Consider the following 13,484-nt stretch of genomic DNA (forward strand, 5'->3'; position numbering starts at 1 on the left):
TTGCCCAACCCACCTCACAGGGTTGTTGTGGGGAAAACAGGAAGAATGAATGAATGAATGAATGAATGAATGAATGAATGAATGAATGAATGAATGCTTTATTGAGACACACAAGGAATTTGTCTTGGTGCATGTGCTTTCAGTGTACATAAAAAGAAAAGATACATTCGTCAAGGCACAACACTTAATGATAGTCATGGGGTACAAATAAGCCATCAAATCATACTAGGAAACAGTCAATATAAATCGTAAGGATACAAGCGACAAAGTTACAGTCATACAGTCACAAGTAGGAGGGGATGTATGATAAGGAGTGATGAAAAGATTAATAGTAATAGTAGTGTAAACTTTGTAAAACCGGTGTTGAAGGAATTATTTGTTTAGCAGAGTGATGGTGTTCAGGAAAGAAGAAGGTGTGTTGGATATGTTCACACCTTGAGTTATTTGTAAAAACTAATAAAAGCAGGATGCAAATAACTAATAACTAAAAAGGGAAATAATTTAGCACACAAATTTGTTATTAGGGAATGGAAAAAAATAACAACAACAACACATTATTAAAAGTTTTGGGCAGCTGTATATTTATTTTCTGCATTTGGTGTTGTTCCAAAGTGAACTTCAGGTGGCCATCCCAAAATTCCAAGTTGTGCTTGTGAGCAAAGTTGCTTCCAAGAACTGTGTTCATCCTCCTGACAGGAATCAAGGAAGGGCAAAGGTGAGCAAACTGCTGGCTTGCACCTGGAGCAAGAAAGAGATGGGCTGACTCTGGAGAGGAAGGGGTTAAGCCGCTCTCCATCTGTCTGAGGGCTTGGCTGGAGTTCAGCTCCTTTTTCATTCAAAATATACACATGGGGGGAGAGAGAGAGAGAGAGAGAGAGAGAGAGCATAAAAGGCTCCTGGGCTAATCAGAAGTGTGTGATCTCTATTGGTCGAGCCAGTTGGCAGAGTGGAAAAATTCTGCTTTTATTTCTCCGCCTCCCACCTCTTCCCAGCTCTAAATGCATTTTGAGATGAGAAACAAATTGCTTGAGCAACATCTTTTGAAGGTGGAGGCGGGTTTTCCAGGACGGGTGGTCCTCGACTTATGACCACAATTGAGCCCCAAAATTTCTGAGGCTAAGTGAGACACTTGTGAATCACCGCAGTTGTTAAAGTTAGTCCCACAGTTGTGTAGTGAATCTGGCTTCCCCATTGGCTTTGCTGGTCAGAAGTTCGCAAGAGCGGATCATGGGACACGGCGACTGTCATAAATACGAAGCAGGTGCCCAGCGCCTAAATTTTGGTCCTATGACCACGGGGGAGTTGCAACGGTCATAAGTGTGGAAACTGGCCATATGTCACTTTTTTTTCAGTACTATTGTAACTTTGAGCAGTCATTCAATGAATGCTTGAAAGTTGAGGACTGCTTCTATTTAAAGTGATTCAAATAGCTGCTTTAGTCTGGCAAGATTCTGTCTGCAGGCGAACAACAATAAAGGAAAGTTGTTAATTTTGAACGGTCACTAAATGAACTGTTGTAAGTCAAGGTGTTTCTATACCAGGGGTCTCCAACCGTGGCAACTTTAAGACTTGTGGACTTCAACTCCCAGAATTCTGGGAGTTGAAATCCACAAGTCTTAAAGTTGCCAAGCTGGGGACCTCTGCCCTGGAAGCTGGTGCCATAAAACTGAACTTCTGAACCTAGAAACAACCAAGAGCTGGTCTGCAGCAGTTGGTAAAATTTCTTGGGGAAAACCCAAGAAATTAGACTGTTATTAGAAAAGAAAGTCCAACTTCCATATTAATTAATCTGAATTAATTAGGTTGGTGGAAGGTTTTCCAATGATGGGCAAACAGGAATGGCCAGTGTTGGAGTAGCCAGCGTTGGAGAGGACTGAGTCTTCAGTGGATGGAGTAATGACTGATGGAGCTATGACATGTATAAAGGGTTAAAATTTAAAAACACCTTTATGGTCTGTTGGAAGTTTTCATTCCTACCCTCTTTTAAATTGTACTAAGTTTAATGTAAGGACTTAAGCTACTGTTTCTCTGTGTTTCTGCTGGGACACAGATTTTCACCCTTTGTGGTCAGAAAGTTCTACAGAAGAAAGAAGCACTGTCCAAGCAAGATCATGAAATATTCAGAAGGGTGTGTGTTTCACCCTTGAGGCATATCTGCCCTAAATTGCAGTTTTAGATTGAAATGTGGGAATTTGCAAAGCTGCTTCTAGAAGGAACTGTGACGTTGCCTTTTGAGGGAGCTCTCTATTCCAGCTCTTGAGGGACCCTTTCTACTCTAGAACTTGAAGGACCTCTCTATTCCAGCTCTTGAGGGACCCTTTCTACTCTAGAACTTGAAGGACCTCTCTACTCCAGCTCTTGAGGGACTTTTCTATTCCAGCTCTTGAGGGACCCTTTCTACTCTAGAACTTGAGGACCTCTCTATTCCAGCTCTTGAGAGACCCTTTCTACTCTAGAACTTGAAGGACCTCTACTCCAGCTCTTGAGGGACCTCTCTATTCCAGCTCTTGAGAGACCCTTTCTACTCTAGAACTTGAAGGACCTCTCTACTCCAGCTCTTGAGGGACCCTTTCTACTCTAGAACTTGAAGGACCTCTCTATTCTAGCTCTTGAGGGACCCTTTCTACTCTAGAACTTGAAGGACCTCTCTACTCCAGCTCTTGAGGGACTTTTCTATTCCAGCTCTTGAGGGACCCTTTCTACTCTAGAACTTGAGGGACCTCTCTATTCCAGCTCTTGAGAGACCCTTTCTACTCTAGAACTTGAGGGACCTCTCTATTCCAGCTCTTGAGGGACTTTTCTATTCCAGCTCTTGAGAGACCCTTTCTACTCTAGAACTTGAGGACCTCTCTATTCCAGCTCTTGAGGGACCCTTTCTACTCTAGAACTTGAGGGACCTCTCTACTCCAGTTCTTGAGCCTTTCTTTCTAGAACTTGGGACCTCTCTACTCCAGCTCTTGAGAGACCCTTTCTACTCTGGAACTTGAGGACCTCTCTACTCCAGCTCTTGAGGGACTTTTCTATTCCAGCTCTTGAGGGACCCTTTCTACTCTAGAACTTGAGGGACCTCTCTATTCCAGCTCTTGAGAGACCCTTTCTACTCTAGAACTTGAAGGACCTCTACTCCAGCTCTTGAGGGACCTCTCTATTCCAGCTCTTGAGAGACCCTTTCTACTCTAGAACTTGAAGGACCTCTCTACTCCAGCTCTTGAGGGACCCTTTCTACTCTAGAACTTGAAGGACCTCTCTATTCTAGCTCTTGAGGGACCCTTTCTACTCTAGAACTTGAAGGACCTCTCTACTCCAGCTCTTGAGGGACTTTTCTATTCCAGCTCTTGAGGGACCCTTTCTACTCTAGAACTTGAGGGACCTCTCTATTCCAGCTCTTGAGAGACCCTTTCTACTCTAGAACTTGAGGGACCTCTCTATTCCAGCTCTTGAGGGACCCTTTCTACTCTAGAACTTGAGGGACCTCTCTACTCCAGTTCTTGAGAGACCCTTTCTATTCTAGAACTTGAGGGACCTCTCTACTCCAGCTCTTGAGAGACCCTTTCTACTCTGGAACTTGAGGGACCTCTCTATTCCAGCTCTTGAGGGACCCTTTCTACTCTAGAACTTGAGGGACCTCTCTACTCCAGTTCTTGAGAGACCCTTTCTACTCTAGAACTTGAGGGATCTCTCTACTCCAGCTCTTGAGGGACCTCCCTAACTGGTGTGCCTTAGCTTACCTGGTTTTTCACTAGAAAGGTGATCAGGATTACGCTAATCTTCTCCCTGGAAGCCATCATGCTTTCTCATTCATTGCCATCCCCAGCCCATAGTGTGTCTTGCCAATTGGAGATCCTTGCCTGGTTTGAGCAGCTGATTCTAGTCAGGAAAGCGCCAGCTGTTTTGTCTGGTCGAAACCAAGACATGAGATCATCCCTGCTCCCCACACAACACCCTAAAAAAAGCTCTTGAAATTCTGGTTTAGCAAGTAAACTTTGCTTTTAGGGAGAGGCACCTATTCTCCAAAAAGAAAAATCATGCATCTAAATATTGCCTTTTCTGAGGAACACATTTCATTAAAAGGCAAAAACAAAATCTTTTCATGAAATGTGGTAATTGGAAAAGGGGATTCCAGCTTCCTGATTTTTTTAAACCACCATTGACTAAAAAGGCTTTCCTTCCAGGATGGCTCCTTCTTTTGAGATTTAGCAGAGAGCGCAGCCTTGTCAAGGAAACCAACCAACCAACCAACCAACCAGAGTAGAGCTGGAAGGGGCCTTGGAGGTTTTCTAGTCCAACCCCCTATAGAATTTCAGGCAAGTGGCTATCCAGTCTCTTCTTAAAATCCTCCAGTAATGAAGCACCCACCACTTCTGAAGGCAAGTTGTCCCACTAGTTAATTGTCCTCACTGTAACGAAATTTCTCCTCAATTCCAGGTTGCTTCTTCTTTGATTAGTTTCCATCCATTTTTTCTCTCGTCCTGCCCTCTCTGGTGCTTTGGAAAACAAATTGACCCCCCTCTTCTCGGTGGCAGCCTCTCAAATATTGGAATCCTGCTATCATGTGGTCCTTCTTGGTCCTTCTTTTCTCTATGCTCACCCTGCCCAAATAAAGATGATCTGATTTTATTTTAAAGACCAGTTTTCCTGTTGTTTCCCCCCACCACCCTCAGATGCCAGGTACACCTCCTTATTTGGGCTCAGAGTTCAGTTTTGTGGTTTCCCACTGGTCTTTCAACCTCCTGGTGGAGTTTTGCTGCCCCTCTTCCGGAGATCGATGTGTTTTACTTCTGCTTTTGTTAGTCTCTGAAACGGGCTAGACAGAATCGTGAGCTGGCATCCATCCTGCTGGAAACGCCAGGACTTTTTGAACTTCGGAAACGCTTTTAAAGTAGGCCACAGAGCAGGTTGCTTGCTAAGCTATCTTGAATTAATGGCGGGTTTCTGATTTTGCCCGCCAGCGTTATCTGATGGTCAACACTCCCTCTTTTCCTATTTCTATGTATATTGATTGATTGATTAGCACAATCAATCTACATCAACATTAGTCCACATCAACATAGAGGTTCAAACACATATCACCAATAAAATTCCAAACAATTTAAAATGAGAGTAGGATAAAATGCAATTGTTATAGGATAAAAGACAATAACTTAATATATAAATATGTAAAATAGAAGAAAGTGACATAACATTATATTTCTTTACCCCCCACACCCCCTGCAATCTACCTCAACCAGGCCCACGTATGTCCATCTCGGCTGGACCAGTTTAGTCAGAAATTGTGCTGTACTAAATGTCATTTTCAGATTCTGGCCATACAGGAGGTATGTGGCTTTAATAGGGACCTCCCACTGGGCCATACTTTTATTGATGTGAATAGAATAGAATAGAATAGAATAGAATAGAAAATATGGAATGGAGTGGAATAGAATAGAATAGAATAGAATAGACTTAATGATGGTCATAGGGTACAATAAGCAATCGAATCATACTAGGAAACAGTCAATATAAATCGTAAGGATACAAGTGACAAAGTTACAGTCATACAGTCACAAGTGGGAGGGGATGGGTGATAAGGAGTGATAAGAAGATTAACAGTAATAGTAGTGCAGACTTTGTAAAATCAGTGTTGAGGGAATTATTTAGCAGAGTAATGGCATTTGGGTAAAAACTGTCTTTGTGTCTGGTCAAGGGACTTATTTAGTATTCAGGAGTTTTGGACCATATAAGGGTTTTTTCCACCCCCACCCACAGAATGCAAATGGCCTGCCCCTCCCTGGTTTGAGTTTTATCGAAAAGAAGGAAAATGAAATTGTCACAGATGCCCTCGAAGATGGAGACTGAATAGTGAAGTTATATATAAAGGAAAGGTGAAAGGATTTCCTCACCGGCGTCTGTGTGGTGGTGAATGGGATCGGCTGGTTGTCCTTGGTAACTGAAAGTGCTGCTTTGTCTGGAAAGGGAGGTAGGCCGAGGGGGAGATTAGTCAGCCCCAAACAAAGAATTAATTCACAGCCATCCGTCTGGGGAGGATTCCTGGGAAGGAAGTGACAAAGGTTGCTTCAATTGAAAAGACATTGCAGCCCCCGGAAGGTTAGATCTCTGTCTTGAAATAGCAATAGCACTTACACTTACATACCGCTTCACAGTGCTTTCCAGCCCTCTCTAAGCAGTTTACAGAGTCAGCCTCTTGCCCCCACCAACAATCTGGGTCCTCATTTTACCCACCTCGGAAGGATGGAAGGCTGAGTCAACCTTCAACCGGTCAGGATCGAACTCCTGGCCATGGGCAGAGTTAGCTTGTAGCACTGCCTTCTAACCACTATGCATCATTCATGGAAGGAAGGAAGGAAGGAAGGAAGGAAGGAAGGAAGGAAGGAAGGAAGGAAGGAAGGAAGGAAGAGCAGTAGCCTTTAGACTTACATACAGCTTCCCAGTACTTTCCCGCCCTCTCAAAGCAGTTTACAGAGTCAGCCTCTTACCCCCAACAATCTGGGTCCTCATTTTACCCACCTCGGAAGGATGGAAGGCTGAGTCAACCTGTGAGAATCAAACTGCTGGCAGTAGGCAGAATTAGCCTTCAATATTGCATTCTAACCATTGCGCATCATGGATGGATGGATGCGTGGGTGGATGGATGATGGAAGGGGAAAAGAATGTAGATTTATGTGCCGCTTCACAATGTTTTCCAGCCCTCTCTAAGCAGTTTAGAGCCTCTTGCCCCCAACAATCTGAGTCCTCAAATGGGGGAGTTTCTCCCTGGAGGTGGCTGTAGGTTGAGGACAGATGCCACCTCCCCCCCCCCGGTGGTCTGCTCTCCACCTGTCCATCTTCTGTCTTATCCTTTCAATGCATCTATTCTCGTCTTCCTTTGTCATTGTCTACTTTATTGCTCTGTTCTTTTCAAGAGTAGACTGGACAGCCGTTTAGAACATAGGGCCATAGAGGTCTTCTATCTGGTCCAACCCCCTGCTCAAGGGAGGAGACCTTAGTCAAATGATTGTCCAGCCTGTATTTGAAAAACTTCAGGGATAGAAGTCCCAAAGGTGCTTTTTCAAGAGGCAACCAGACTTCCTGGTTTTTCTTTGAAGATGTTTCGCTTCTCATCCAAGAAGCTACTTCAGCTCTGAAGAACTGAAGAAGCTTCATGGATGAGAAGCGAAACGTCTTCAAAGAAAAACCAGGAAGTCTGGTTGCCTCTTGAAAAAGCACCTTTGGGACAACCATGACCTGGAGGACTGAAAATCTCCATAGACATCCAGGGGTAGAACATTCACAACTCTGAGAGGCGAGCTATTTATCCCATTAATTAATTGTCCTCGGTGTCAGAAAAATTCTCCTTACTTCTAGACTGGATCTCTCTCTCTCTCTCTCTGGCTGAGAAACAGCTTCTATCCCAGGGCAGGAGCTCTTTTGAATTCTGCTGTGTAGTGCAATATGAATGCAATATCAGGGGTTTTCAATTCAATGCATAGAATGTGAAGGATGCGTGTTTGTGTTTATTTTCATGGTCATGACGTGCACTGAAGATGGTGTTTGATTTCGTTGTACGAGGTGCATTGACAATAAACTAAACTAAATTAAACTAAAAACAAGGACAAATAGGCTGAAAAACAGCTTCTATCTCAGGGCAGTAGCTCTGTTGAATTCTATTGTATAGTGCAGTGTTGTTGCGATGTCGGGCGTTTTCAATTCAATGTGTGGAATGTGAAGGATGTGTATTTGTGTTTATTTTCATAGTCATAATGTACACTAAAGATGGTATTTAATTTCATTGTACGAGGTGCAATGACAATAAACTAAACTAAACTAAACATAGGCAAAACATGACAGTTATACTACTGTGCAATGCAAGATTCGAGGTTCCATATCTGTTTTTTTTTTTTTTTTGGAGGCAAATAACCTGTGTTGGTTAACACTGTGATCATAAACACTAAGATTTAGGTTCTCAAAGGGCTTTATGGATCAATATTATTTCTGTATATTTGGAGGCAAATAACCTGTGCTGGTTAAGACTGGCATCATAAAAACTCTTAGGATCTCAGACGGCTTTATGAGTCACAAAAAGCCATTTGTGCATTCCTGAATGCTTGTCTAGCAATAACTTTGTTAGCTGTTAAGGCAGCTGCTTCTCAATCTTTTCCTTTAGTTACCTAAAACCGCTTATCAGAAAGTCTTATCGAAGTTCAAAGACTGGTCATAAAACGCTTCGTTTAGCACCATCATAACTTCCGGCAGCTTCTGCATTAATGGCTGTAACTCAAGCACAATCTGTGCTTTTAAAAACAATATCCCTGAAAGATCTTGATGTCATTCCAGTATGTTGCCATTGGTAATTTTGTGGCTTTTCATCTTAAGAGCAATTCTTTGGGAGATTTTCAGATATATTTTGGGGCATATTGCAATTTTGAAGCCCTTTGAAATACCCCTGTTGTGATGGATGAGTCATGGGGTTTGGGGGTTGCTACCCAAAGAAATAACACTTTTGTTCAATTTGGGGGAAGTTACCCAGATTTGGGGCATTCTGCTTTAGGGGAAGATAAAGGAAGATGAGAAAATATGCATTTGTCCCCCTCCCCCTCTCTCTTTCTGTCACTCTATCCCATCCATCCATCCATATCTGTCTGTCTTTATCTATCTATCTATCTATCTATCTATCTATCTATCTATCTATCTATCTATCTATCTATCTATCTTCCATCTGTCCATCCATCCATCAATCCATCCATATTTGTCTGTCCTATCTATCTATCTACCTACCTATCTTCTATCTACATCTACTATCCATCCATCTATCTATCTTTTATCTATCTATCTATCTATCTATCTATCTATCTATCTATCTATCTATCTATCTATCTATCTATCTATCTATCTATCTTCCATCAATCCATCCACCCACCCATCCATCCATCATCCATCCATCCATATCTGTCTGTCTGTTCTATCTATCTATCTATCTATCTATCTATCTATCTATCTATCTATCTATCTATCTATCTTCCGTCCATCCATCCATCCATCCATATCTGTCTGCCTATCTATCTATCTGTCTATCTATCTGTCTGTCTATCTGTCTATCATCTATCTATCTATCTATCTATCTATCTATCTATCTATCTATCTATCTATCTGTCTGTCTAATCTGTCTGCCTGCCTGTCTGTCTGTCTATCATATCTATCATCCATCCATATTTGTCTGTCTGTCTGTCTAATCTCTCTCTATCTCCCTCCCTCCCTCCCTCCCCCTTCCCTCTCTCTCATACGATACACTGTGATGGGTCTCTCCTGTTCCTTGTTTGTTGCAAAGAATTAATTCAGCAACTGCTGGCTTGCATGAAAGCAGAATCCCTTTTTAATCCTCCCTCTGAGCTGAGGCTGGCAACCAAGGGTCCCTGTCCACTTTCCACAGCAGGTCTCCGTGATAGACGAGAGGGGACTTGCTGTGGACCTCTTTAGCCAGACTGAGGAAGCCGGGCAGTGCCAGGGAGTTTGTATGCCGTCCAGAGGTACGGAGAGCCCTCTCCCGCGGGGAAGTTAAACACAGTGGCGTCCTTGTGTCTGCTGTTTCTGCAGTTTCTGCCTCTCTCGTGACCGAGAGGGAAGCTCACGCCAAAAGCACCCGGGGAGGGGGCCGGGGGGGGGGCTCAGAGATGCCAAACCTGGGTTAGACTTCAGCAAGAGAGGCAGTGTCCTGCAGGGTGGGTGGCAGGTGGAGGCAGGAGCATGGGCACCTGCTGAGATTCTCTTTGGGCAGCCCTTGTTCTTTGCCCTAGGAAGAACTTCTGAATCAAAGTTCTGGAATCTGGTTGCTTCCTGGCCAGACTTCATGCTTTGTTAAACCAGCATGCGGAAAAAGCTCGCTGAACTCTGCCCCTCCAGAAGTTGGATGCTTTTAAGTGCTCAATGAAGGTGGGTGCATGTGTCCATAAACACAGGCTGGGTTTTCCTTTCCTAAAAACTGGATCCATTTTGCATCCATTCATCACAGCAGATCCAGGAACTGCTCTCATGAGGTAAGTGCCCTCTTGGTTCCTGAATAGGACCAGTCCAATCTCTTCTTTGAAACTCCCAGCCCTCACAACTTCTAGAGACAATTTCTTCCACCGGTTAATTGTTCTAACCGATAGCCAGTTTCTCCTTAGTTCTAGGTTGCTTCTCTCCTGGATTAGTTTCCACCCATTGCTCCTTGTTCTGTCTTTCAGTGCTTTGGAGAAGAGCTTGACCCGATTTGTGGCAGCCCCTCAAATACTGGAAGACGGCTCTCATGTCCTCCCTGGTCCTTCTTTTCATTTAGACGTGCCCAGTTTCTGCAACCGTTCTTCGTATCTTTTAGTCTTCGGTTTTAGCCATCATCTTTGTTGCTCTTTCTAGAGGTTCAACATCTTTTTTACATTGTGGTGACCAAACTTGGATGAATATTCCAAGTATGGTGTTACCAAGGGATTTTAAAGTGGTAATAACACCTCACATGATCTAGGATTGCATTGACACTTTGGCCACTACGGCACACACATATTTAAGTGATTGTCCACTTAGGTCTCCAGGATCCACTAAGTCTTCTCACAGTTACCACTATTGAGCCAGGTACCTCCTATTCTATATCTGCTTTTTTTGGCTTTTCTGGACTAAATGTAGAACCTTATTATTATTATTTTTTTTGCATCGAATTTCATTTTCTTCATAGGAACTTCTGTGCACTGTGCTGCTTTACGTCATAATTGTAGGGTGGAACCTAACTGGGAACTTCTCCGCTCATTTACAAGTGCATCATTTTATTTGCTTGCCAAAAAAAGCCAAGCCAGGCAGGTCAGCTGGCTCAGTTTGTTGTCTGGGTGTGTGTGTGTGTGTGTGTGTGTGTGTGTGTGTGTGTGTTTTGCTGCTAATGGCTAATTACTGGCCAAAAACAGAATGATTGAAGCCTATTGTTGCTGCCCTTTTTTGTTTTTGCCACTAAGGAATAATTAAAGTACTATTTAAAATATATATCTGATTTGCTTTATTTATTTATTTTTAATTCTGGGAATCAAGTTGTGTCATTTGATTTCACTCGCTCGAGTGTGAATACCAGGAAAGCCGAAAAAAGAGATCCTCCCTGAAACTCTGGAGATCAATTTCAGCCAGAATTGAAAGCCTGAGCTGGTGTTCCAATGGCGCTCCAGATGTTTTGGTATTGTATCCAAGGCGCCCATTACTATTGGTATTACCTTGGCTTTCTTTTGCCACTTTTATTCTACTTCTATTTGCACAGCTTTGCATTTTGTGATTTTTCTCCCGTTCTTTCTCGTATTCACATGATCCAACACATAGCAAGCCAGATGTCCAGACTGGAGTTGGCATTTTTGTCCACTTATGGAGTCCTTCCCGAGGACCTGGGAGAGGCAGATGTGGATGTTTTATAATGCTCGCGATATCATCATGGGATGTAAACTGTTCTGAGTAAAGCTGCCTTTTGCAATTGACCGATGGCGATTTTGTCAATGCCAAATGGTGTTCCAGTGGTGCTCCAGATGTTTTGGGAGTGTCCCTGTTGGGATAAATATCCCTCTGGTTCAGTTCCAAGATGGGAGAAAGACACTGGAAACATGGAGGCTGCTTGGAAAGATGGTTTAATGATGAAGCAGAACCACCTGAGTTCTGGGCAGCTGACCCCATGGAGTTGAGAGTGGGGTTTTTTATACCTTTTCTTGGGCCTTGCCCTTGAGCTTCCTGTTCCTGTGCAAGAGCATGTCTTCTATTGGTTGTTGTAGGGGTCATAGCTGGCTCTGTGGGTTGTCTGAGCTCTCAGGTTTGGTTGAAGTTTGGACTCTGATGCAATGACCTTAGGAGATTGTGCAATGCAGCGAGCTCTGCTGCTGGATGGGTTAATCCTACTATGTCCTGGAGGGTCAAGACTTAAACCCATCATCCTGGAGTTGAAGCTCTTTTGCTTTGTAGATAGGATGGCCCAGTCTTTCTTAATGGGCACAAAATAAATGCTGGGGGATATTAAGAAAGACTTGGGGGCTTTCTGCCTCCAAGAACATGTCTCTCCACTCCTTTAGGGAAATAGAATATTCTGCCTTTTTGATATTTCTCAAAATATTTCACTCTTCTAGTAGAGGCGGGTTTTCCCCCACACCCAAGGAGCCTATTACTGTTGGAGCTATTCTATTCCTATTTGTTGGTCTTTGAGTTTTGTTATCCTCTCCAGTTCCTCCTCTTCTCTTCTGCTGTCTCCAGGTATTGTCACACCCACTATCCAGACCTCTTTGTCCTTCTCATCAACCATTGTTCAGTCTGGGGTGATATGTGGCAGGGGTCCGTCTGTTTGCAGTTATTCGAATTATTCTGTTGGCTGTTCCTGACTGGCGAAATTATTTCCGGGTGATGCCCTGCCAACCCATGAAAACCTATGATGTCATAATCGTGCGAAGGAGAACTTGGCACTTGCAAAACAGAAGCAAATCTCCACGGGGCCTTTTGCATCCCCTGGAAGCCTCTGTCCCTCTGTCTGTTTATGAGGATTTGCGACCAAGTCGAGCCAGAATGGATCACAGCCTCCACACTGACGCATAATCAACCGGCACCTTCTGTCCCCTGCCACTCATGACATTGGGCACTGGCCGACTGGCTCTTGCAGAAGGCAGACCGGGATTCCAAATGTTACATATTTGGTGGGGATCCAGATTGTAACTGAAGGACTTGGAGGGCGGGGCCAAGTAGCATCTATGTAAACAACTGCAGAGAACTAGGAAGCAGAGAAGGAGATATTTTGCAAAAGAGAGGGCCTGGGGGGGGAGAAGGCACCTCTCTCCTACCCCAAGCATGTCCCACGTGCACCAAAGACAAATTCCTTGGGTGTCCAATCACACTTGGCCAATAAAGAATTCTATTCTGTTCTAATTCTGTTGCATTCCATTCTTTCCTGTTATTCTATTCTATTATTCTATTCCATTCCATTTCATTCCATTCATATTTTGCATTCTGTTCTGTTCCATTCTATTCCATTCCATTGTTTACTATTATTCTATTCTATTCTATTCTATTCTATTCTATTCTATTCTATTCTATTCTATTCTATTCTATTCTATTCTATTCTATTCCTTATTCCATGTTCTATTCTATTCCTATTCTATTCTACTCCTTATTCCATATTCTATTCTATTCTATTCTATTCTATTCTATTCTATTCTATTCTATTCTATTCCTATTCCTATTCCTATTCTATTCTACTCCTTATTCCTTATTCTATTCTGTTCTGTTCTGTTCTATTCCTATTCCTATTCCTATTCCATTCCATTCCATTTCATTCTATTCTATTCCTTATTCCATATTCTATTCTATTCTGTTCTGTTCTGTTCTATTCTATTCTATTCCATATTATGTTCTGTTCTGTTCTATTCCATTCTTTATTCCATATTCTGTTCTGTTCTTATTCCTATTCCTATTCCATTCCATTCCATTCTATTCTATTCTATTCTATTCTACTCCTTATTCCATATTCTATTCTG

General features: G+C 42.9%; 1 protein-coding gene across 4 annotated transcripts in view; it reads left to right on the plus strand.

The window, feature by feature from the left end:
* The window catches only part of LOC113445316 (adhesion G protein-coupled receptor G1-like), a 76,799-nt gene that overhangs the window by 3,913 nt on the left and 59,402 nt on the right, over positions 1-13,484 (plus strand). For 2 of the 4 annotated variants that reach the window (XM_087940438.1, XM_087940440.1), the window contains exon 1: positions 9,668-9,903. The exons of the other annotated variants lie outside the window; for them this stretch is intronic. The gene's annotated coding sequence lies outside the window, so the exon portion shown is untranslated. Of the gene's footprint in view, positions 1-9,667; positions 9,904-13,484 lie in introns of those variants that run through there. 4 annotated transcript variants of the gene reach the window in all.

Source organism: Pseudonaja textilis, chromosome 11 (genome assembly GCF_049901715.1).
Source record: "Pseudonaja textilis isolate UNSWEBS1 chromosome 11, rPseTex1.2, whole genome shotgun sequence".
Taxonomy (NCBI): Eukaryota; Metazoa; Chordata; class Lepidosauria; order Squamata; family Elapidae; genus Pseudonaja; species Pseudonaja textilis.